Source organism: Peromyscus leucopus, chromosome 11 (assembly GCF_004664715.2).
Source record: "Peromyscus leucopus breed LL Stock chromosome 11, UCI_PerLeu_2.1, whole genome shotgun sequence".
Lineage (NCBI taxonomy): Eukaryota > Metazoa > Chordata > Mammalia > Rodentia > Cricetidae > Peromyscus > Peromyscus leucopus.
The window spans coordinates 63,136,727-63,162,296 of record NC_051072.1 but is presented as its reverse complement, the minus strand read 5'-3'; the positions used below and the strand labels follow the sequence as shown (position 1 = coordinate 63,162,296).

The 25,570-nt window shown below is 40.0% G+C and overlaps 1 pseudogene; it reads left to right on the top strand.

The window, feature by feature from the left end:
- The first annotated feature begins 16,324 nt into the window (after nt 1-16,324).
- LOC114710513 overlaps nt 16,325-25,570 on the top strand; it is a 34,350-nt pseudogene continuing 25,104 nt past the window's right edge.

Below are 25,570 nucleotides of genomic sequence, written 5' to 3'. Positions count from 1 at the left end.
CACAAAACCTCCAACCTACAATTAGTCCTGCTTGTAAGATGTGCTAGGTTAAAGGTGGTGCAGAACTTGTGGGAGTGGCCAACCAGTGGTTGGTCCAAATTGAGACCCACATCACGAGAGGGACCCCATACCTGCCACTTCCTGGAGGGCCAGGACCCAGAGTCTAGTTAGCCCAGAGATCATGGATAGAACCAGACATGATTGGCAAAAAAAGGTCAATGATTCCTAAAGATTCTCTGCTATACTCATAGACCAGAGCCTAGCATAATCATCATCAGAGAGGCTTCATCCAGTAATTTCTGGGAGTAGATGCAGACACTCACAGCCAAACATTAGTTAGAGTTCCTCATAGCCAAGCCTTAGGTAGAGCTCAGAGAATCCTAAAGAGGAGGGCAAGGAAAGACTGTAGGAGCCAGAGGGGTCTAGACACAACAAAACAGCCCACAGAATAAACTAACCAGGGCTCCTAGGGGCTCACAGAGATGCAACAAATGAATGGGGAGTATATCCTCTGTGTATATGTTATGGTTGTGTAGTTTGATGTTCCTGTGGGACTCCTAACAGTGGGAGCCGGGGGTGTCTCTGACACTATTACCTGCTTTAGGGACACTTTTCCTCCTACTGGTTTGCCTCATCCAGCCTTAATATGAGGAGATATGCCTAGTTTTATTATAACTTGACATGCCATGTTTGGTTGATATTTTTGGGAGGCCTGTCCTTTCATGAAGGGAAAGGAAGAGTCATGGATCTGAGGGAGAGAAGATATTGTGGAGAGAGACCAGCAGGAGAGGACAGAGGGAAACCTCAGTCAAGATGCAATATATGAGAGAAGAATATATTTTAAAAAGAGAAAAAGAAATAATGATATGACTACATAATATATGATTATCTCAATATATATATTTATATGTGTATACATATGCATTTATATACATATAAACACATAACCTGTATGCAACATAGCCATATATGCATTTAAGAAGGAGAGAGAGAAAAAAAGAGAGAGTGAGGGACAGAGAGAGATGTACAATATAGTTCTGGCTGGCCTTGAACTCACACAAATCTCCCTGCCTCTCTCAAGTGATAGAATTGAAGGTATGTGACACCATGTCTTGCCATATAATCATATTTTACCTTCAAATCATTTTCACAGGGTATCTAGATGCATTAGGTACATTTGGATACAGAAGACCATTTGGACACCACTTGAAGGTAGTAGTTTTGGTAGGGGTGATGAAGTGATGCAATTATAATGAAGATGGACAGACTGGATTAAAATCTAGAGTTACTAGAAGCATAGAATTAATAGGACTTGGAGACTCATGAAGAAGCAGAATTTGTTGTCGTCTCTAATTTGAAAGAGGTGGATTTTTCTTCTGTTACTATCACTCTGTTACTTGAGTCTTTTTCCATTGTCATAGAAAGGACCAGTCATAAGGAGAGGGGACAAAAACCAAAGAAGGCAATTGTGGAGAGAGGAATCACTGAGATCAGGCAAAGGGAGTAGTGTTCATTATTCTCAGATGAGAGACATTTCCTCCCTGACAAGCAGGCACTGAGTACACACTTGAGAGTTCCAAAGAGTCTAGACTCCATGTCTAAGACCCTAGGGAAGGGATGACATGCATAGAACAAGATGGATATGTCACTTCCCTGGAAGGCTACTTGAGTGCCTGCCTGCTTCACCGTGGTCATACTTGGAAAGCTCTTGCATGGAAACATCTCTGTCTTTGTTAAACATGTTATGCTCTAAGAGCAACCCAGTGAGGCCTGAGGAAAGAAGAGGCAGCCTGAAATGCCACTAGAATATGTATGAAAAGGGCACAGGAGAATTTGAAAGATTACCAGCGACTGCTAATGTTACTATTAACTGCTGGAAATTATTACTTTTTGGTGACTCAAGACTTTGTTACTGTAGGGCAACCCCCATGCAGCCATTGGTTGCCCAGATATGAGAGCAGGAAAGCTGAAAACGAGACCCAAGTGTAGAGTTTTGCTAACTAAGGCAATGGCAGGGCATAGAAATCTGTGGCTAGACTGGGAAGGGCAGAATTAAAAACCTTACTGACTTCTCTCTTACAAGTATTGGCAAGAGTTAGAGGGGATGCTTGCAGGAACATTTGATGAGGTGAGGCAGAGGCAAAGGTGCTTGGAGGGGCCAAGGCCTGTGGTTGGCACTCGTTGATTGCCTTGTCTAGATTAATGTAAGTTATATAAATTGCATATGTTAGAATTAGTAATATACCCATGAAGACAGTACTTTATTCCAATTTTCAAAAGAAAAAATAAAATTTTAGAAAGTTTGGATGACTTGAAAAAAGTCATACATAGACATTAACAGAAATAATAACATGAATCATAGTCATTTCCTATAGTAGGCATTAATTTAGAATGTTGTAGTCTACATTTATTTTATTTTATCATTTTATTTTGTTGTTTCAGTCCTAGGGATTGACATGGTGCTTTCTACTTTTTAGCAAAGTGCTCTACCACTGACCTTATAAAATAATTTAAAATTATTGTCATCACATGAAAGCACAAAACACCTTAGTAGTTATTTAGCAGTTCTGTTGCTATTAAGTGGCAATAAGTAGAACCTAGATTACGTGTCCAAAATGGGATATGCTTAAGTGTAAGCATTCTGTAGGTAAGCACTCACAGCAGAGGTTTCCTCATTATTATTCCCTCAAATCCCTGAAGAGGAAGGTTGTTTGAAAGTCACCCTTTTCCACTAGTCAACCCAGCCTCAGATCATTCTTCAGTGGATACCAGCCTCAATATTTCCTTCACCCCAATAGTTACTTTCTCCCACAATTGCCAATCTGTGAAAAGGACATAAGGAAACAGCTCATTTGTCTCTTGACTGACTCGTTACTATATAATTAAGCTTGAAGAAGTTCACAAGAGGATGACAATTATCTGTGGCTTTCTGTACAAATCTGGACTTGCTGTAGATAGTGACCACAGTGTTGTATTTATAAACAAACTTAACAAAAGTACCGTAAATGCACAGTTTTTCCCTCATTAACAGTTTAAGTAAAAATCTGTATGGCTGTTGATGAAATTTAGAACCTTTCTCCTATCGGTCCTCTGATGAGCTCACTTACTTGTCAGTGTCATAACATCCGCAGAGAATCATCACAATAATGATGGTAGTGTGTAGGAATCATCTTTTGTGATGCCTTATAGCAAACTAGCTCATGAAACCTCTTCATTTGGAAAACATACATCTTTAGAATCAGACACTAAGGTTATATTTGCTAGATACTTGGTGCTAAGATCAGTGCAAACAGTTAAGTCAATGCCGCCTACTTAGCTTCTGACAAAGATGTTATTGGATCCTTGACTCCCAGTGGACTGAACGGATATTACACTGGCTGCAGGATGAAGTCAGAAAAGTTTCCCACCAGCCTCAGAGGAAAGATTCTGCAAGTACATGAAGCATGGAGTATTGTTACTCTGCTTTCTTCTGTGAAGGTCATTTATAAATCAAAATGACCAATGTGTAGGAGGAAATACAATATAATTAGTTATTGCAGAGGTTACAAATGAAGAACAAAATTGTTCAAGTATTTATTAGCAAAACATTTGGTAATTTTTATGGGTGATTAATGTATGCTTTCATGTGGTAGAGAAGAAGGTAGATTATTTTTTGGTTGGTTGGTCTTATGTAGTCTATGCTCACCGGACTAGCCTCAAACTCATAGGATTCTTCCCGCTTCAGTCTTCTGAGTGCTATGATTACAAGCATAAATCAAAGTGCCAGGCTCAAGAGTAGGAAGGTCTTCATTCCTTTTAGTATATACATGACATTGTCTTTTAACCCATTCTGATTGTTTAATACCAGTTCTCGTATGTTCTTGTGATTAATTTTAATGTATCACAATAAAAATTACCTTCCAAGTCTAATCTGTGGGCAGAATTAGTGTGGAGATGTGTTTTATTTGGGCAGCACTGAACTTTGAAGTTTAGAAGATGAATGTAACTCTAGAAGGATGTTCATGGCCCACGATCCCAAGGGCCCACCTCTACATACTCTGTCTTAACTTAAAGCCATCGGGCCTTATTCACTCCTGGGTGGGCATTGGAATTTAAGGTTTCTGATTAAGGAGAATAAACAAATAACCTGGCTATTTATTTTTGCAAGACCAAATTGTACAGTGCACAGCAGGCATTCTTTTTTTATTATAAGTAAATGCCAGGGATGCCAGTGCTGCAGTTTGGGATTTCAGAGCGCTCTGTCAGTAACATGATCTAAAGGGGCTGATTTTCACAACAATCCCCTCAAATGCTTAAAGACCAGCAAAAAAGAAGAGGGAGAAAAAAGGTGAAAGACCAGAGGGTATTTAATTCAGCAGAAAGAGTTTCTGTCACCCTGACTGAAGGAGGGAAAAGGGCCGCCCTGGCAGGTGGAAGGCTTTCTACCCACTACCCATGTGATTGCCCAGAAAGCTCCTGCAATTTGGTGCTGGCAACAGCACATTCTCCCTATTTGCACATGCATGGAAACACTTTTTGTTGAAGCTACTCGACAACACTTAGTGTTTACTGTTTACCTGTCATTCTGCGAAGCCACACACAGACTGTTGAGGTTCCACCTAATGACAGTTTCTCATTCACTTTATAGTTGAACATTCCTCTTTATTTGGCTCTTGTTGTGGTTTAACAATTCCTTTCATTTGTTGGAATTGTAGACAAGTTTGAAATGTGAGCGCACTGGTAAGACAAACACACATCATTACCTTTCCTCTCCTGGTGTGCAGCCCTTTGTGAAATCCGCCAGGGAAGAGCGGTTGCTGATACTCGGGAAGCAGAGGAGGGAGAGAGGGCTTCAGAATGCCCATAGACTTCACAGGCATTTCTTTGAGAAGCGTTTCCTAGTGACACTGGGACTTTCAGGTGGAGGCTCTAGGTGGTCTGTCATGTTACATCGTGATAATGGGAGCTTCAGTAAGAGGATTCTTCAGAGTTTAAAGTCCGGGGGAAGTACAGGCTCATCTGCTTTTCTCTCTGGTGGTTGGCCTGGCTATTCAGTTTTAATCTTGGGGACTCAAAGAGGGCACTCTGTATTTTATTCTAACTTAAATGAATTAAAACAAGAAGGTAGAGGAATGGCCATACTAGGTCTGCTCTTGCTATAGGACATCGCTGCAAGGAAAATAGAGGAATTTTCTGTGTGCCTGCCTCCAGGAAAGTTCTCCATCCCGTGTTATTATATTATTATGCCAGGTGATTAAAATGAATGGCAGAGAAAGGTGCCACATGTGTGGTGTCCAGAAAGAGGTCATGGTACCCAAAGAAGAGATGCCAGTATACTTCAGGGACAATTCTATATGCATGTAAACTCCTAGAAATAGTGAGATTGATCATGGAAAGCTGTAACTGTCAAGGTGGGATGGAAGGAATATTTTGCTGTGTTAGCTCTGAACAGAAGCAGGATCTTGGAGATTCACTATGGCTGCTCTAACTTCCCTCCAAGTGAGAGCATAGAGTCTGAGGAGTCGTAAGACCCAAAGGGAGAGGTCCTTGAGGGGCATGATGAGCTCAGGAAAACATACAAGGGAAGCTCGAGGTCCACACAGCCAAGCTCAGGCAAAAGTAGAACAAGAGGTTTCATTCCAAGCCGCTTGAAACTACAGTCTAGTTGGAAATAAAAACGACAAGTGAGTGAACCATGGGATTAGCTCTGCCCTATTTCATGAGGCTTTAAGAAGCTTGACACATATAATAAATTAAAGTTTTAGTTACCTCTTTTTCTTTTTTCAGTGTGTGTGTTTGTGTGTGTGTGTCTGTGTCTGTGTGTGTGTGTGTGTGTGTGTCTGTGTCTGTGTCTGTGCATGAATGTGGAGACCAGAGGTGAACTTCAGGTATAATTCTTCAGGCACCATTCACTTTTTAAACATTTGGTTTGTTTGTTTGTTTGCTTTGAGACACAAACTCTCACCTGCCAGGAATCCAACAACTAGGCTGGGCCAGCTGGCCAGTGAGCTCCAGGGCTCTGCCTGCCTCTGTCTTCCCAACTTGGGGATTACAAATGCACACCCTTCCATTCCAGCTTTTTTGCATGGTTTCTGGGGTTAGGGTTGGAATTTAGGACGTTATGCTTAAAAGGCAAACACGCTATTAAGTGAGCTACTCATTCCTACAGGCCCTGGCTTTTGTTTTTGTTTTGTTTTAAAATGTTTGTTTCTTTGTAATTTCAATGAAATTAGAGGTGCTTAGATGTTTTAATATTTTCATGACTTTTGAAGATTTAAAAAAATAGTTCTAAGTGAAAGTTCTCTAATATGTGCTTATGTTCTTACAAGTTTACAGACTTGAGGGTGATTGTAGAGAACAGATAATATGTCTGATAAACACAATAAAGTTACCACCACATGATGAAGGGCTTCCAACAGTGAACTACTCAACTGTGGTGAAGATAACCAATGAAAGCATGCTGATGGAGGACAGAGAAGTGTGAACCAAGTAAAAGGCCCCTTTTGTAGGTCAGAGAAGCGGTGGCAAAAAGAAGTTTAACATGGCTTTCTAAAGAGTTCACTGATGTATCCACAAATGAGTCAATATGAATGTCTGTGGGGCCCACAGACTGGGAATTCGGAATACCAACAGCTAGGTATCAGCCAAACAAAAGCCATTCTACTCAACACTTTGGTTTTTCATCCTCAGTTATCAGTGACTCCAAAGAGACAGGGTAACAGTTGAGGACAAGGTAAGTACAGAAGGTGGGTGACTTGCCAACTGCAGGCTGAATAGGAGACGTCTCCCTTTAGAATGAAAGCTAAATGATTGCTTATTGTCTTAAACTCTTGAGGCTATGTGATTTTAAAATGCGACCAAGCTTCATGACTTAAAATAAATATGAGATGTTTTTATTGCTGTGATCAAGAGTGATTTTCACTCGGTGCCTTTGATACGTTTTTCACATGCTATCTAATATGTAAAAAAATTATAAGCAACATAAAAATCACATTTAATAATCTATAATGCATATTAGCATATTATTTACAGAAGGAACTAAATGAAAATTGTCTATACATTGACTTAAAGGGCATCTAGAGAGTAGCTGGATGGTTTAGGGGATGATGTATTGATATCATATGACCTGATGAATTAAAGAATCTGTAGGTTTCTATGTGGTCTAAAGATGGCTGTCAAAAGGACTCCATTTACATATCTTCTGTTTCTTCATCCTGGCACATTTAACAGGACCCCCAAGATTCCGCAGTCTGCAGTCCACCTTTGAAACTATCTATGGACAGGAGTATATATTGACTGCTGAGCTCTGCTCAACTGCTCGAGAATAACATCCTGTTCCCTGGGGCCAAACAGGCCCTAAATGGAAATCATTACATTGGCAAAAAGGAAATGATTAATGAATTCCAGATATATAGCCAACAATGCCTGTCCAAATCTTTGATCCTCACAGAAGCCTTGGGAATGAGGTAATAGTATCCTATTTTTTACATGAGAAATTTTTTTTTCTGGGACACTTTGTATATAATGATTTGAGGTTCAAGTCCAAAGCCATTCTAACCACATTTTATTTTTCTACATTGCCTATGGTGCTCAAGATAAACACAAAGTTATCTGATCTACTCTAGGAACAGATTTTAGGCTTTCTGGTCCATATTATTCAGGTTGTAAAAGAACCTAGTAAGATACTTAAGGCCTCAAAAGGATGAATAAATAACTTCCTCCTGTAGGAACAGAAACTCTTATCAAACATAGATGAAAAGAGTTTTATCTGAAATGTGGAAACTTTAACAAGATTCATTCATTCTTGTTTGTGGAAATTTCAGAAGAAATACATGGACCTCCAGAGCAAAACTCCTGTTGATTTTAGTTAAAATTGTCTAATAATCCCAAAGGCCACATGTAACAGTTATACTTTCTTATTTAATTCTGTTTGGACTGCATGAGGCAAGGTGTGCAGCTTGAGATGTCAAAGAAGAGATAGTTTCTTAACTGCCAAATTGACTGGAGAATTCAAGAGCTCTTAGCATCATGAATGGAAGCTATTACTTGAAAAAATATTGCTTCAGGAAGTTTAGAGTAGAACATTAAAACAAATCGTTGTCTTGGGCATTGGAGTTAAATAAAACTGTGTGCTAATGAAGTTCTGTTGTTTAGAATAGATATTCCATGGCTATGAGCTCACGAACACACACTGCTGTAGGACTGTCCCTTAATGATTCTCCTTTGGGGAAAAAGTAACTGAACAAATTAAGCTCATGGTATATTGGCATATCTTCTAACCCACTTCTTATTTTAGAAATGCTTAAAATTATTAATTTGCCTAAATGCCATGGGAGACAGATGCTCAAAGTTTTGCTAATTGCCCAAAGAGTTGTATTCTAAAACTGGAAACCCCAGGTGGTCCCACCTCAATTCTGAATGGCAGGAGAAGTCCTGTGGCTATTCCCTTCATTACCCAGCAGAGCTGAGGAACCAGAGATGCTTGGTCACTTTTTTTCTAGCAGCTCTCTCTGCTTCTTCAGGAATCATGTCAGACAAGATTCAAATTGACTGGCTGAGCAATGTCAGCAGGGGCCTTAGAAAAAAATCAGAATGGATTCTTTTATATTTAACAACCTCCTCGCAGCTAAGTTTCTGAATTGACACTTCAGTGAGGGTGTGGGAGCCTATAAAATAAATAGAATTTCAAGGCTTATTTTATTCAAATCTCTTTCAAGTGGAGTCCCATTTCTTACTTTTTAAATTCCTCTTCTCTTCCTAATAAGAAAGAATAGGAAGTTAGAGGCAGGGCTGTAGTGATATAACACCTATATAAATGTTATTATGAATATTATTCATTTAATAATATTCATAGTAGAGTTTAAACACTGCAGAAAATGTAGATTTTTGTCCTGCATCTACAGGCAAGCAGCCACCACCTTGAAATGTGAAAGTGTTCAGGAACTCAGTCTTTGGGACTTCTAACACTAATATCCTTTTAGGGGCATTGACATATTTACTGAAAAATATAACACAGAAAATAAAGTTCTTTGCCTGGCTTTACACCCTGGAGTGTGATAAATTCCGTGGGCTGTGGAATAAGCCAGTCCCCGGTTCCTGAGAGGATTTAGCTCAGCACCAAATGTCACTGTAATTTTAGTACTCCATCTTTTGGCCTTTGGAGTGACCATTTGTTTTGTAGAGTACATGATGTAAACTCCTCTAAAATGTTATTAATACTTTTAGCCATTTCCTATAATTATTTCGATCATTTAAAGGAACATTATTGTTTTAAAAGATTGCCATTCTGGAAAAGGACAATTTATAGCCAGCATGTAACTCAATGGGAAGTCAAGAGAGCAATCACTAAGAGGAATGAGATAGTCAGGCTTCTCCAAACTCACACATAAAAGGATTTCTTGGGAGCTAAATCCAGCTGCAAAAGAACATAGGATTAGTCATACTGGATTGGCTGCCTCAGCCTCACTGTCCCACTATTCTTTCCCTATAGGAAAATAGGAAGGCTTTGGGATGTATTTGGGGATACATTCCATCAGTTTTTCCCTCTTAAAAGAAGAGAATTGTTTGTAACTTTTCCGTGTGTGAAAAAATGAAAAAGCATGTGTGCTGAATCCAGAAGTTCTCAAAATTAGTCAATATTTAGGTTCTATAGCTGTGAATATTAGGACAAGGTATAATCAAGTCATCAATTACTTTTAGGTTAAGAAGCATTTTTTTTTATTCTGTAATCCTGGAATATTACAACAGAATATATCTTCTCATTTTCATCATCTGTTGTAATTTGCCAAGGGTGATGATAGAATCCTCCCTTGTTTTATAGTGTTAGCCTGGGCAAAAAGGGTTGGCCTTGATTCCATCTTCTACCCAGTTTACGAGGCTCTGTGGTACCCACTGGATTTCAGGTAGGTCCTTGGAGCTATGAGGGACCAGGAAAGGAGCTGGATCTATCACATAGCGAATTCAAAATAAGGTTAGATACTGCATAAATTTCAAATGCAGACAGATGTTCTGTGCTTGTTTTACTTTTTGGAGGATGATCAATAAGTACATCATAATGGAACCTGTTTCATTTAAAACAAAACAAAACAAAAATCTTCATTGCCCTGAGCGGCTGAGTCACTAAGACTGTGGTTGGCTTGTTGCGCAAAGCAGAGCTAGCTGGACCCAACAGCAGTTACCAGCGTGGTTTCTTTTGATCTAAATCCAAAGACCATTAAAAAAAATCTAAGGAGATACATTCTTTGCAAAGGTTTCTTTGTGTCTATTTTTGTTAGTTTAGTTCCTAAAGTATATCCCTTTGACTACAGTTATACTTTTCTAGTTAGGTCTGCTTTTATTTATTTATTTATTTATTCCACAAATCCATGAAAAATTTAGCACTGTAAGTTTTTAAAATATACACATCTCTAAAAAAAAGTGTTTGCTTCAAATTATCTTTGCAGTGCCAGTAAGTAGAGATGACTCTATAAGCGTTGGTAGTTTTAGGTGGAAGAAGCAGAAAAGTTGGGCATTAAATTGTTGTCTGAAACGCTGATTCAGCAGAGGAATGGCTCAGGGGTAAGGAGAATGTACTACTCTTCAGAGGACCTGTGTTGGGTTCTCAAAACCCATGTTAGGTGACTCACAACCACTTGTAATTCCAGCTCCAGCGAACCCAACATCCTCTTTATTTGAGGACAGCTGCACTCACTTGCATGTGCCCATAGAATACACATAAGCAAAAGTAAAAATAAATGTTAGGAAATAAAACACTTAAGGTGTTGATCACAAATACACTTCACTCTTAACATCTTTCTCTATCTAATTATTCAGGTCTCCATAATCCTCCTTTCTTCGGCATTAGGTGGAGATAAATATGTCCTCTACTCCCTGGCTTTTATTCCTTGCTGTGACTTTGCTATGTTGATTCTCAATGCATGGTGAATATACCCATTTTTCAAGATGTCCTAAAATATTAACCATTTCTTTCAGCCATATCTCTAGTTATTTTGAGTTTTTCAGAACAGCCATTCTTATTTTTCACCATTACCAAATTTTTTTAAAAGAGATTTTTCATTTTACTTTATTTTCTATACCATCTAATTATTTGAACTCTGTTCTGTACTTGGCAGGGTTCTATCTTAGGTGAAATGTTCAAGCAGAAAGTACTGGGTATTTACCCCATCCCCACAAAAGACAGGTAGGTCAGATGCTGGTTTACAGTGCAGCATCTGGAAGCTGACAGTTTTGCCAGAGAACAGATGCACTTAGTCGAAAGGCCCCTAAATTGAGCCTGATGTGTGATGTAAGAGAAGACAAGGAAATACATGGAAGTAAAAATCCTAAGCTCAAGGACCTTAAAACCAATAGAAGCTTAACGAACTTTCCAGAATTCCATGAAGCTTGTGTTTTCACAGACAAAAAAGGATTCCCATAATGTCACAAAATTTCTACATTTTATGTGAATAAAATTAAGTTTGACCAGTTACTATCCAAAGCCTCTTCAGAAATGGTAGAGTCAGATATGCTAGGAAATTTATTTATTTAGTAATCCCAGATGAGACCATCACCAGTATTGACTATCTGATATTGTGAACTAATAGGCACACACAAATCAGGGCTGACTCTGCTGTGCTGTTGTGCCTGGAGTAGTTGAGTAACACCAAATTAACATCTCCATGGGCATTCCAAAAGACTGAATGACTTCTAAGACAATGGAATGAGACCTCTCGCCCCTTAAGTACATGAGCGGGGGAGGGGGGGAGATATAGGGTCTCTTCTTTGCCACCTAGAGGTTTAGTTCTCTTCAAGTCATAGACTCTCAGAGGCTGATTAAATTGTAGAAACAGCCCCATGCTATCATTCAATGTGTGAATAAACTAAGGCGGACACTGATTTTTCCAAGGTCACCAGTAACTTAGCTCAGACTAGAAATAAAGTCTTTTGTAACCCATTATAATGAAATCTAAATCAAAAGAAACTTGTTTTAAGGATACTGAATATCTTATCCTGGGCTCATTCCGATCACAGACTGGCATAAGGGTTTTCAGAGTTTATTTAATAGGATAGCAGGGCCGGCAAAGTGCAGGGCCGGCAAAGTGAACCGAGAAAGGAGAAAAAGCCAATGCCAGGCAGTCATTACATTGCTCATTCTAGCTTGAACCAGGAGACCAGATGGCTGAATTCTAAGCTCTCTGAGAGTAGAGAATCTTTATGTAATATACCTGAATACAAACCTAGAAAGTCTTTAGCCATTGGCTCTCATTTGTGGTTCATTAGCATTAATTGCTTAGATTCCATATTGTGCATGCCAGAGAATGGAATAGGCCCCCATTCCATCGAAGAAATCCATGCAATGGAGTGAGAAGCTTGGGCTTTAGGTGAAGTCTCACCGGGATGTACCTTCTTTGGGAAGTTCACACAATGCTGCGTTAACAACAGTGGCCACAGAATATCTGCCCCAAATGTTTGTTCAGAAGGAAGCTGAAAACAGGGTAAAAGAGTTCTCACTGAGGGGTTGGGGGAGCATCATGCAGTGAGAGGAGAGGGAAATTTGCCTGCGATCCCCACCCCCTAGGCCTCGGCCCACTCCAAGTTTCTGTGGCATCAGTGTCTCTAACATTTCCCAGATTCTGCCTCCACTCCATATACCAGCACCTCCACTCCGTATACTAGCACCTCCACTCCGTATAACAGCATCTCCACTCCATATACCAGCACCAGCCTTCTGTTTCCTGGTAAGTCAGCTTGCTCTATAGGAAGTAAACATGAGTACTAATGCTTCTCCAGGTCTTCTCAATCAGCTTCATCTCAGAATCACAGGGGACATGGGATACATGATTGGAGTAGGAAGACATTATCAGAAAAAAAATGAAATACATGATAAGTGAGCAAAGTAGGAGCCTCTCCTTAAGCTAGTTCTGATTTTTAACTTTTGAGTATTTTCTATTAATATGAGATTACTTGGAGACATATAACACCAAATTAACATTTTAGTGGGCATTCCACAAGTTTAAATGACCTCTAAGACAATGGGTTGAGACCTTTAAAGACAGGTATACGATACTACAGGTATATGACACACTAAGACTATTTTTCCCATTTTACCATTAGCCCCAAGGGTTACCATTATTTAGTTTTCTTAAAAACTATGAAGGTATGGGCAATATAAAGTGATATTAAGTATCAATATTTTAAACTCTTGCTTAATGTCTTTATTAAAACCAAGAATAATTGCTTTGTTTCCTTCCATTTTTATTTATTGAAGTTATTTGCATCATAAAACGGAACTCACCTAAAGATGAGAAGAGAATTAAGTCTTCAAACATGAAGAACATGTTGGTGTATGTTCTCTCTCTCATCAGGAGACTGACCAAGAGATTTCAGCACTTTATACATCTGTGTGAATTGCCATCTACATAGTTCATCACCAGAGAAGGGCCAGTGTTTTTTGCACTTTTACTGTGTGCCAGGCCCAGTGCTCCAAGTTCATTCCCACATCCTCGGAATCACCCTGTGGGGCTGCTGCTGTTCTCCACTTTGTCCAATTATAAACATGGAAGCACATGTGCTCTGGGTCTTAACAGCTCGTGAGTAACAGATCTGGGATTCAGTCCCAGGCAGTCTGCTTTTCTAACCTATTTACTACACTGCCTTGGTGATGACTTATGAAATATTGTAATGACACTGCTCTGACCAGCTATGTTGAAAGGGAAAAACGTTCTTCAAATGAGTCTTTGATTGCAAACTTCCCTTTGTCTTGCCTGAGTTATCCTGACCTCTGCCTTTGATATTTGCAGAATTGACATCTGTTAAGAATGTCATGTTGGTACATGCCCTTTCCAGACTTGGAGAGCTATTGTGGTATTATCATTCCTTGTATTTTTCACAGTGATGAATACTACAAGGCAGACTTTTGACAAAGAAAACAAGCAAGAAACACTGAACGTAGAAAGCAGTAAACCTGATCATTAGTAATAATAAAAAAACACCCAAAATAGATATGATATATTCTCTACCTGAACATAAAGTAGGAGTAAGAACCTTATTCATATTTTCTATTCTTCTAACAATTTCTCTATAACTTGTTAGACTTGAATGCCGTTTGATCTCATATTCTCTAGATTAAATTCAAGTACTATCTATTAAATTGTGGACTATGGTTCAAAAATGTTCTGAGAACATAAATATAGATTTAAATATTTAATATAAATTTTAATCAAGCTTAACCAACATACATTTTAATAATGGTTAACCAATATAAATTTAAATAGTGGTCTACCAGAAGATAAAAAAATTATCCTGCCTTCTTTACTCTGTATAATATCATCATAGAAAGACACGAACATGTACTTATGAGTGGTGTTTTTAGTGTGCTTCCTTTACATTTTCATCTGTAACTCTGTTTCCTGGAAACACTGCCTACATGAGATGAAGCATGTTACATATGCATCGTCATCAGTACAGCCCTCTAGAGCACTCTGCATCCATGCTGTGCAGCAATTGTGCCAGGAGGTGGGCTGCGTCTAATTGTAAGCTGAATAGTGTCTTACAAGTTAGTGGGAAGGTGGATCTACATTCTATAGCATTAATCACATACTGAGTTTCAGAGAACCATGGGAAAGTCATGGATAGGCCAGTAGCCATAAGTGAGAAAGCAGGGTGGGTGTAGGAATACAATGGTAGTTGTGGAAAATAGTAGCTAGGTTCTATGTCCCTAATGGCTATGGCCTTCCTAACTATATGAATATTTTCCTTGGAAAAATGTTTCCTAAATTTTAAATATCCTTTGAAATTCAGTGTTTTGGGGAATTTGAGGATGAAATTTAAGCTGTCATAGTTTTGCACCAAATTTGGCATTATCACAGTTGAAATGAAAGTATTTGATTTTAAAAAGAAGATTTTATTTTTGGTCATGAAGTGGGAGCAACTTATTACAGGTTGTTCTTTGCAACACAGCTCAGAAGGAACAAAAGAAAAAAAAAAGCCTGTATCTAATGAAGTAAAAATATCCTTTACTGGTTAGTGTTTTAAAAGCTAAATGACAAACTATAACTCATTCTTCACAGTCAGGGCAAGAGACTGAGAATCAAAAATTTGGGAAATGTAGCTTAGCTCTGGAAACTGAGTGATGACTCAGAAGCCAGTGGTGCTGTTAATTAGATGTGTTGTATGGAAATGTGTCATCCACTGGATCACCACTGATCACATGCTGATCCTTGAACCTTGCTGTTTGATTGCATGGGCAGAGGTGGGGACAGATAGCTAGAAGTAAGATTCAGTCTTCCAGACAGTTGCCCAAGTGCAGTTAAGGAATTTGCAGGTTTATAACTATAAAAGATACAAAAATGAAAGTCTACATGTTTGTAGATTACACTACTAACATTTTGTTCTCAGAACACTGTGTATTAATAAGACTAGATGGTCATAACAAAAAAAGATACCAAACAATTTTAAACAGATTATTTTATTTTAATGTAAGTGGACATTTTAGAATGCAAAAAGGGAGAATTCGTGTTCTACAAACTTCTCTGGATTTGTGTTCTTTCCATCCTGAAGCCTAACCATCATGTGCAAAGTTGAAGTTTGGGTCATCTCATATACCATCTGGCTTATGGCTATACAAGCTGAAGTCCAAGGGAAGCAAATTGTCTTCGTGTTGGAGAAGATTCAGAATTTACATAAATCGTTTCTACTCACATCCCATCAGCTCCAACTTGGCAACATGGCACATCTATGAGTAACCAAAATGTATTTTCTAACTAGAAATTTACAAAAGAGACTTAGAATTATGTCTGACACTAAATTATCCAAACTATTTGCCAATGTTACCATTATTACAAATGTTTTCATTTCAGTTTATATTTCTCAGGAAATTGACAGGAACTGCTGTGTCATTCAAACCTGCCTGACTGGCCTTGCCTTTCCTATCTGTTACTGCTGTCTGCCACTTGTCCTTATAGCTTTTGAACTTGGACACTTTACGGTCATCTTTTATTTCCATTCATTATACTGTATTTCCAACACATCAGGGAACGCCATCTACCTTTAAGTCAATTTGAACACTACCCACCAGTCTTCTAACCATTTTACCACTGCTGTCGAGATTCAAGCCACCAACTCTTGCCTTATCTCATCTAATTTATCTCAGAACGATTTTCACCCATGCAAAGGATTGAGAGTATGTTTCTGTCTTTGTCTGTCTGTCTGTCTATCTATTTGTCTGTCTGTCTGTCTATCTGTCTATCTATCATCTATTTATTTTTATCCTGAGATTATATGTACTATGTGTGTGCAGGTGCCTGGGGAGGCCAGAAGAGGGTGTGAGATCATTTGGAACTATAGTCCTGGGCAGCTGTGTTCCACAATGTGGAAGAACTGTACTCAGGTACTGTGCAAGATCAGGGAGTACTCCTAATTAATCATATAATCATATCTCTAGACCTGAATATAAGTTTCATTAAATATATATGAGGTCGAACTACAGATTTCCCATGGCTTCACATAACATACCAACAAGCACTGTAAGTCTTGGAGATGGGAGACAGGGATACTAAGATAATGCACCATCAGAGGCTAATTCACCTGGGGCTCAGAAGAATTGGTCACAAAGATTTTAGAATTTGAGATCAGAATAACTGAACAGTAAGGGACCATCTGCCATAGGAGTATGTCTCATTAACCTGCCAATATAGACTAGACTTTCTCAGACCAGCCACCTTTCAACCAAATCCTTCTAAAATCCCTATTACAAAACAAGAAACTGGGACATTCTTTCTCCTTTCTCAATCTGCACAAAATACTACAAACCTACCTTCCTGTATAGTCTACTGTTTTCTTGTGATACTTCAGGGTAAAAGAATAACTCTAAAGAGCATTATGTACCTGCTGCAGACCACTTTGAAATGAAAGGTAATATTAAACTTGACAATAAAAAGAGATACTATTTCTTTACAAGATATCCATCTTATAAAGTAGGTCTTTAAGAAGTTATAATTAATGTATTGAAAATGGCCACCAAGTTGGGATAACAGGCACCTTCAAAATATAAAAAAAAAAGGTTTAGTTTGTGTGCACTCTAAAGCTGTAATTTAATAAACTAACTACAGGGTAAGAGCCAATGGATGGGGACAGATAAGCCAGCTTGCTTGGGCAATAGCAAGCTAGCCCCTCAGCCTGCACAAAGTGCTGCCTTTCCAGCAAGAAGAGACAGAGCAAAGTGTAAATGCAGTTTTTTAAACTGATATGATGTTACCTTTATTCCCAGTGTTTTATTTTAAATTAGCATTTGAGTAAAGCCAAAACAGAAGTTGAGACACTTTAACTTGGGATTTCAACCACTAGTCAAAGCCAAAACGTTTGTAGAAATAGGATGTTAGGTTGTCAATTTACCACAAAGAGTAGAATCGGGAGTAAATTCTGTAGATGTGTTCTTTCTCATCAATGTTCTACTTTGTGGCCATCCATCAGATAAGATCTATTTGGGTTAATAAGTATTTTTTTATTGTAAAGTTTATAGGAGAATTACATATCCTCGGGGAACAAAAGTGATTGGGAAGGTCATTGAGAAGTGACGAGTGCTGCACTGAGTTGTCCAGAGTCATCAGTGGCACATGGGAGCCACTTGTCACTAAGGGGACATAGGAAATCAGAGAGGCTTTAAGGAAGAGAAAGTAGTCCAGAGCAGTCATACTCTGCCCTGTGGTTTTCCAGGTCACCCTCTGTGTATGCATCCCTGGGCCACAGGAAACTTTCTTTTGTAATTGTGAAGATGAGCTAGACAAGGGGCCTTGTTGGTTTCTCTAGTTAGGAACCATGGGCACAAATAAACCCTCTCCATTATAAGGGATCTATAAGGAAAATGATGTGATTTTCCTTAGTGTCTGCATCACCATTGATACACCATTGTCGGTTATTCTCCCCAAAGGTGTCCTTACTGAGCAGAGGAGCAGAGCTGGAGAGGAGCATGAACCTAGAACATGAGCAGGAGTTGGCAAAAGGCTTCGGAGCTGCACTGGACATCCTGTGTGAGACTAGATCTGGGCAGTAATGGCTGAATCAGCAGGACTTCAGGAGTCTGTGCACAGACATCCTGTAAGAGACTAGATCTAGGCAGTAATGGTTGAAATAGCAGGACTTTAGCAGTTTGTGTGAATCTCTATGAGGCCAATGGCAAGAGCTGCACTTTCTTTACTGAGCTTTTGTGTTTAAGGTAGCACCCTAATTTGTTAAAAAGTAAAAAACAAAACAAAAAACATTGTATAAAAGATCAGGTTTCTTGGTAAATAGGAGCAAAAGATTCCATTTGATTATTCATTCATTTTTTTTCACTGAAACACCAATCTCTAAATTATACTGCTTTCTCAACCAATTGACTTAAAATTGTCCAGTCTAATTTAGATAGTTTCTTTCTAAGCACAATATTAACATACACAGGTAGAGTATTGACTTGCGTTTGGCATTTTCAGTATCCTGCTGTGTCTTTATTGCATGCTAGGAAATGTCAGTGCTAACTCTGAGATGGTGATGGTGAGAGAGAGAGAGAGAGACAGAGAGAGAGAGAGAGAGACAGAGAGAGACAGAGAGAGACAGAGACAGAATGTGTGTGAGTGCATATATGTGTGCGAGTGTGTGTGTGTGTGTGTGTGTGTGTGTGTGAGAGAGAGAGAGAGAGAGAGAGAGAGAGAGAGAGAGAGAGAGAGAGAGAGAGAGAGAGCGAGAGAGAGCATGTCTGTGTGTCTGTGTGTGTATGTCTCTCTGGGTGTGTTCTTTAGAGAAAAGGTAGATACAAGCTCTCTGAGCCCAGGTGAAATGTCTCATGACCCATCACCCTATATTTATCTACTTTACCCCCCGAGATACAAGGGGACCTAAGCATCCTGAAAATCTCTGCTTAAGACTCATCCTTGACCCGCTGTTTGCCTTCTTATATGCAGCACTTTTCTGTTCCAGAAACAAATCATTTCCCATTATAATTCAGAAATAGCCAGGTCCCTAAACGAACCTGAGATTTCAGCAATTCAGCAAAAATTTTATTTGCAAAGCCCATGCCTGCTAGCCTGTGAGACTGCAGTCGCTACTCATATGAATGCTGGCAACATTTCATTGTGGGGGTCAATTATGGTCATTTACCATGATGACATAATAACAACGGCAAAAAAAAAAAATGTGAGAGCTAAAGTAGGGTTATTATTACCGTTTGTAAAGTCTGTGTCCCAGATGTTCCTGCCAGGAGAGAGAAAAGCTGGAGTGCGGAGATAGCTGACAGCACAGCTAACCATTCAAATCACCACGGACTGATCAGTTTGCAAAGCAGGGGAGTAACAAGAGGCGGAAGGCAGCAGCGTTCCCGTCGCTGGCTGCCTCCTTCCTTCCCCTTGAACTGCAAGCCTTTCCGCTCTCGGCATGCCACCTAGAAACACCCCTGCACCCTAGCCCAGAGATGGAGGAAAAAGAAATACAGACAGCGCATTTGCCCAGAGGGATGGGACAACAGCCAGTGTTGTTCTCTGATATATAGCCGGGGAGGAATTTATTTCAAAGTAGTAGAGGATTGGGGGCCCCCATAAAACTGTATAGCCTCAACCCAGTGAAATAAGGTTAGTAAAATACATAAACTCTGAAACAGCGATGTGAAGTATGCCTCCAGTCCCCTGCAATTCACCAATGGCTTTGTGATAGATGTCCTAGCACCTGGCTGTGTGGTTTTTTGTTTTTTTGTTTGTCAGCTGTGACCTGCATGTGCCTTTCAGCCAAGTTTACCCTCCTCCGCCCCCAACCCTGCTCCTTTCCCACCTGGGCAGAGATTTTGTGCTGAGGACAGCAGTGAGTTTGTTGATTGTGGAGGTAGGTGCTAAGGCAGATCTCTTGAGTGACAACAGTCTGGTAGCCAGCACCAGCACGAGACAAAAGCATGGTACCCATCAAACGAAAAACTACAGCAGCAGTTGAATAGAGTTAAAGGTAATAAAAAAAAACAACCCTGACGATGTCCATTTTTTTGGTAAATGGAGAGAAAAATCACAGTAGGCAGAAACTCCATTTTTCTAAACACGGCCCAGTCCTGTCAGTGTGACGCTGAACAAGTGCCATTAATCAAGGGCGCTGGCATTCATTAGGCACAGGGACGCACTTGAATTGTTACTTTAGTATCATTGTCCAAAGCCTCTGCAACAGCTTTAGAAAAAGGGAAAATTTTACAGCTACAGCTTACAGCTAGGGCTGTGAAAGAACTTTCCCACCATCAGCCAGACGTTAAACATGGTGATAATAGTAATAATACCTTGTATTTATACAGTGACTGTCTCTGAGTATTCCACAAACACTGGTGTTTTCACTGTCAACAACATCCTTCTGAAGAAAGCTGGAGGGGGGTATTATTATCCCTGCCTTGTCATCAGGCCAATAATCCCACAGTCATCGCTGATGTATACTGCAGGGGAGGCAGCGGACAATTGGGAGGGTGGGAAAATAGTGCCTTGTGGTGAGAGTGAAGACTTCTGCGCATCCTTTGAAGAACTGAGCTAACGCGCACCCTTGGGTCCAGGTTCTGGGAGATTTGGGAAAATTACAAATCATACACTAGTTTCGCTAACATCAGAGATAAACCACAGCATAGTGTCATCAGACATATATCCAGTAACTTCGCATATTGATACGTCGTCTGCTGAGAGGGAGGAAGGAGCCCCAGGCTCTGGTAGATGTTCAGACAGCCCAGGGCTAGACTGCTGCTGGTTTGAGTCATCTGTTTCTCACCCTGCCCACCTTCTCACAGCTGATTGGCCTAAGACGGAGCCCAGCAGGTGCATTTCCCTGGGCCTTTAGAAATGACCTGTGGAGGGTCTAGTGACTATGATTTTCTGAAGAAGGCAGGCATATGATAACTCTGTGTGACTACCTGAGAATGGAACATGAAAACACAAAGGGAAGGGAGAGACAGAGATTTTGTTGCCTGCAGTGAGAGCCATTTCAGGCTTTGTGGCCTACACTGGAATTTGTCTCATGAATATCCATAAAGTCAGTGTTGTTCATTCATGCATGACATACATGTTCCAATGTAACCACACCTAAAATACTTTGCCAGGTAAGGGCTCAGTACTCTTGCTTGGCCAGATCCCTGGGGGCCTCTTTTGGTGTGTTCTTTTGGAGGGCCTTGGGCCCCAAGAGAGGACCTTCAGTTAAACTTATAACTTAACTTTGAAAAGAATGGTATTTTGTGTTTTATTTACCCTTTCCCCTACATTTCCCTTTTAAATCTGATCCTAGTTTGTAATTGTATATTTTCTGCAAAATTACTATTGTTGATACTTTGGAGTAGCAACTTGAAAAGGATTGGAGAAAGTTAACTTGTCTGTGTGAATCAGGTCCCCCAGGAGAACAGATGGAGCAAAAGTCTTATCACTTGAAGGCTTGAGCCAGGCTTCCTGACTGACATCCACATTAAAAAAAGCTGTAGTTAAAAACAAAAAAACAATATTCAAGTTCAACATTACACCCCCAATTTTTGCTCTGCCTCAACAGGAAAAAGCAGTTATGTTTGAATTCTATTCCTCTGCTCATTTCTTATCATAGAAGCAGTCCATGTTCAGATATGCACCACAGAAGGCAAAAACAAATGGACATAGATGCCCACAGCAGAAAACCATAGTACTTATGACAACAAATAAGCAATAAAGATCAGAGCTGGCCAAACCGTGACCTTAAGGGTTTGCTTATGGACTGCCGTAGGAAGGCCAAGAACTTTGATGTCAGATGGACACTAGAAACTTTCCCTAAGAACGACTTTAGAAAAGGTTATATATGCTTTCTCAAGTTTACCCTGAGGATTAAAAACATGAACTAGAAGGAACACTACCTACTATGTAGGTTGCTGCAACAGAGAAAGATAGGGCATGTCAGTCAGTTGACCAGTGCCAAATGGTCAGCCCTGAAGATATACATAGAAGTATGTATATGGACTGAGCAGGTCATATTTAGGAATGTATGTGTATATGCACATACATATATGCATGCAATAATAATTAATGGGTTAGTGGCTGTGAATTTGAAGGAAAGCAAGGAAGAGTATATGAGAGGCCTTGGAGGGAGGAAAGAGAAGGGAGAAATATTGTTAACTGTGTTATAATCTCAAAAGTATAAGTATCAAGCTTTGGGGTACAGAAAAGGGACTGTTCTGTATACTCTGAGATGGAATTGGAATGTTGGATGCTGAATATCATAATTTGGATACCTGTGAGTAAATGATGATATTGAATGTTAACATGATTTTGCCAACACGTTTTTCAATACTTAAATTTCAATGATTAAGTCTAAAAATAAATCTAAATAAGATCAGATGCCCATGTGCATTCTGTCACTAAACTAACAGAAATGTCTCAGAGTGTTTCAGACTGAAACCCCCAGTGTGGAAACTGATGACACTAAAGATAATAGGACTTAAGCATCAGCAGAGAGAAGACGAGGGCCTTCTTACACATTCTCATGGTTTTAGCAGGTTCTATGTCATGTGTCAACTGGCAGCAAGGAACCCCAGGAATCTTCCAGCAGAGCTACCCACCCCGGGAACTGCAGCCATCCAAGCCTGGTGCTAAGAGCCTGAAACACGAAATGATGTGTTTCTACATTAGATACACATAACTCTTTAGCATGGGTATGGTGATATTTTATTTGTACTGAAATGTGATTTTAATTGTATGTTAATAAATAAAGTTGCCCTGGGGTCAGAGCTATTAGAGCCATAGCAAGAGCGTGGTGGTTAGAAGAGCTAGGTAGATTTCTGTGTGTTCAGGGATACAGCCAATATTGGAGACATATGCCTTTAAGACCTGGAGGGCGGTACTTACAGGCAGTGACGAGGCAGTCATGTGGTTGGGTTTACAACCAATGAGAAGGCAGAACAGAAAGACTATTTAAAGACAGACAAACAGGAAGTAGCTCTCTCTCTCTCAGGGAAGCTAGGAGCACTGCAGGAGTTAAGATTTTAGCTCTGAGCTCTGACCTCTCGGCTTTCTCTTTTACATTGGCTCTGTGTTTCTTATTTTAATAAGACGATTGGTTACATCTACACATGGGTCTGAATTTATTCATCTTTCTCAAATCTTACTGTGTTCATAAATTTAGAGCCCAATTCCTTAAGGAAATCTCCCTAGAAATTTGAGTGGAATTTTATTATTTCTACTGTTTACTCATTTCCTCATTCACTCAGTGATTCATTCCAATGAAATGACTCCTGCTGAGGCGGAGCACCTCCCTGTGTCCTGGTGAGGCGGAGCACCTCCCCGTGTCCTGCTGAGGCGGAGCACCTCCCCGTGTCCTGCTGAGGCGGAGCACCTCCCCGTGTCCTGGTGAGGCGGAGCATCTCCCCGTGTCCTGGTGAGGTGGAGCACCTCCCCATGTCCTGGTGAGGCGGAGCACCTCCCTGTGTCCTGCTGAGGTGGAGCACCTCCCTGTGTCCTGCTGAGGTGGAGCACCTCCCTGTCCCTGTCACTTCAGACTTTCTAATCCCTACCAATAATTCATAGTCGTGATGCTTGAACTTTACCTTTCCCTCTGCACTGGGAAATGTCATTTTTTTTTTAGGAATCATGGTATTTAGGACTAATTCTAAACTTACTAACAGAGTATAGCATGATCCCAAATCAAGTCACGTTTCATTTTTAGTTTATTGTATTTATTTTTAAATGTACCTATTATTTTGAAATTTCATTCACATTTATAAAATACTTCGATCATATTCCTCCTTAATATACTCTAATCTCCTTCCCCTCCCACTCCACTCCACTTTATTTCAAAGTCTCCCTCTGAATTAATGTCTCCCCCCTTTTTGTGGCCTACTGCATTTAATTAGCATTGCTTGCTTAAGCAAAGGCAACTTAGCAGTGCCTATACCACTGAGGAATATCTGCACTCTTCCCTATACCCTTCCCCGACACCCACTGAATGCTGAGTGGGGCTTCATCTATAAAGGAATGCTGATGGGCCCAATCTTGTGAATGCAGCCACTGCTGCTGCAAATATATGAGTGCAGAGCCATGTTGTGTGCAGAAGACAGTCCCGCAACACTCTTCTGAGTCTTCCAGCTTTGTCGATTTCCAAGCCCTTCTTCTGTAATGTGTCCTGAGCTTTGGAGGAGGTGGTACAGATGTCCTATATCCTGACTACTCAATAACTGCTCCTTCCAGCACTTTGACCAGTTGTAATCCTGCATGAGCCATCACCCACTGCAGACAGATGTTTCTCTGAGCAAGGCTGAGAACAGCACTAATCGGATTGTTGGCTCCTGTCTGGACACTCCTGTGTTCCTTCCCTGTGACTGAGAGGTCGTCTGTGTTGAGCCACCTGAGTTCTTATTATTTATTTCTTCTAACTCCATGAGACAAGAACTGGACTCTATAGTCCACGCAATTGAGCTTCCCTCTGTCGTATTCTAGGTTTCATAGCTATTCAGAATGTCCTAACATGTTAGGACACATAAAAGTTACTGGATATTAAGCCAGTGTGTCTATGCAAAGATCACCTTGGAATTAAAAGAACTGAAGGACTGCTTTTGCAACATTTGAAATCTACTCTCCAGAAAAGAAAACAGGAAGACTTTTATGTGCCTCCAGTTTCAGTCCCGTCATCAGAAGTCAAGGCAGGCACCAATTTATCAAAGAAGATGGCTTAGCTTCCCAAAATTAACTATTAGGCATTGCCCAATTAAGGCAGCAAAGTCATCCATGCCAGAAGTGATGGAGTTAGTTGTACAGCAATAAGTTCATATGAACCTCTGGGTCATTCTTTTACTGCTATGAAATTGGAAAATCTTATCTGAACAGATATCACTGGGAGAAATAAAGAAGAAAAAGCCTCCATACCTGCTTAGTAATGTTTTCAAACAGTTTTTGCCTACTGTTCAATCATGAAAGACAGAGTTATGGTAAGTGGGCAAAATATTTTAACAGATCTGTACTAAGTGAAAATGGCACATGCATTAATCTCAGCACACAGGAGACAGAGACCACCTTTATGTTCAAGGCTTACCTGGTCTACATTGTGAGTTTCAGGCCAACTGGGGCTACATAGTGAGACCCTGTCAAAAACAACAACAAACATAGCCACACTAGAACATAACGAAATAGAAAAAATGACCTGCGCATGTGTCCTGACTGATGATGATTTAGAGTTTGTCCTGACTATACTATGTACGCTTGTCCACTAGCTTTGATTCAGCTGCACTCTATACCATTGTTCTCATCCCTTCTTCTATCCTCACAAATAGTCAAAGATCACACTTTACCTCTTGGACTCCTCAGATTCTGACAACGCCCTAAACAGAGCTTGCTCAGTAATGATGGGCCAGGTTACATTAACACCATTGTTACAGTAACTTTGGCTCTCCAAATTGAAGAAATTTGCTTGAAAGTGAGCTGACAGTAACCAGTGCTGTCAGAACTGTTGGAAAAATCAAGAGGAGATAGACTTCTAGCCTATGAGAAGCTCAGATGTGAGGACTGGCTTGAAGAACAGAGTAGGTTTGCAGTGTGATGCCGAGATCGTAGAGACACAGTCAGAGGGATAGAGATGTGAATATGATCATACACTCAAGATAGAGCAGCCATGGGTTAGATCTGTG